Genomic DNA, 1,433 nt, shown 5'->3' with positions numbered 1-1,433 from the left:
CCCTCCATCCCGGAGCCCTGATCCCCCCGTGTGATGCACACAGCATCACATGGATGGAGTGGTTGCGTGGTTGGTGGATGGGGAAAAAAGCAGCTGGGAATTCCAAGTCTGCTTGTGCTTGGGGTGATGGCGGGGGGGTCTTCTGGGGGGCACAGCTCAGAACAGAGCCCTGAGGCCATGGGGTGCACAGAGGATGCTGGGGAAATCAAGGTGCTTAACTCCTCTGTGTGGTATCCCGGCACTGGGGGCTGGGAGGGGGAAAAGCTTCTGCAGGGATACCTCCAATCTAACACCAGATTTGGGGTTCATAAGGCAGGAGGAAGTGGGGGAGGGGTGTCAGCAATACCCTGGCTCTGCAGAACAGCATTTGGGGTCATCACGTCAGCCCCTTCTGCCAAAACCTGCGATGGGAAGGGGATAAAACTGCATGTTTTGGGGAAGCAGGTCCCCATAGCCACCCTGACTAGAACTGCGTAGAGAGGGGCAAGCCGTGAGCAAATCCAGATGCAAGGAGCATCATACAGATGTGCAGGGTGCATATGGAGCCCTGCGCAGCTCAGGAAGGGACACATCCCCTATGGCTGAACCCCAGCAGCGCCCGAAATCCCTGGGGCTGGTTGACATCGCAGGGCTTAAAATCCGACTGGAGTTATTTATAGCCAGGGCTGGGCTGCTGATACAGATGTTTGTTAAGCATTGGGCAGCCCTGCATGCAAAACCCACATCCATTCTGGCAGGCTGCTCACCCAAAGCCCATCCCCTCCTGCCCTCCCTCCCTCCCTCCTTCTGGTGCTGGCTTTGCTGCGTTGGGCAGCAGGAGGAATTGGATCAATCCATGATGCTGGGTATCAGTTGTGTTGTGCCTTTTGGATAGAGCTGCGTGGTCTGAATCAGACTCGGGGTTGCTTTGTTCTGCAGTGAATTAAGAAGAAGATCTTCATAAGGAAGAGCAAGGCTTCGGCTCAAACGTTGGCTGGTGTCAGCCAGGCCCTTGGTGTGATTGCACCCAAGGCTTTGCATAGGATCATGGAACGATAGAATGGCCTGGGTTGCAAAGGAGCACAGTGCTCAGCCACTTCCAACCCCCTGCTGTGTGCAGGTCACCAACCAGCAGCCCAGGCTGCCCAGAGCCACATCCAGCCTGGCCTTGAATGCCTGCAGGGATGGGGCATCCACAGCCTCCTTGGGCAACCTGTTCCACTGCCTCACCACCCTCTGCATGAAAAACTTCCTCCTCACATCCAACCCAAACCTCCCCTGGCTCACTTTCAAACCATTCCCCTTGTCCTGTCACCACCCACCCTCACAAACAGCCGTTCCCCTTCCTGTTTATCCGCTCCCTTCAAGCACTGAAGGCCACACTGAGGTCTCCCTGCAGCTTCTCATCTCCAAGCTCAACAAGCCCAGTTCCCTCAGCCTTTCCTCACAGCAGA

The 1,433-nt window shown here is 56.2% G+C and overlaps 1 protein-coding gene across 2 annotated transcripts in view; it reads left to right on the top strand.

The window, feature by feature from the left end:
- The window catches only part of FCHSD2 (FCH and double SH3 domains 2), a 569,931-nt gene that overhangs the window by 225,322 nt on the left and 343,176 nt on the right, over positions 1 to 1,433 (top strand). The window lies entirely within an intron of this gene.

This window comes from Meleagris gallopavo, chromosome 1, assembly GCF_000146605.3.
Source record: "Meleagris gallopavo isolate NT-WF06-2002-E0010 breed Aviagen turkey brand Nicholas breeding stock chromosome 1, Turkey_5.1, whole genome shotgun sequence".
NCBI classification, from domain to species: Eukaryota; Metazoa; Chordata; class Aves; order Galliformes; family Phasianidae; genus Meleagris; species Meleagris gallopavo.
Note: the sequence above shows the minus strand (reverse complement) of the source record. Positions and strands in the feature narration are given on the sequence as shown.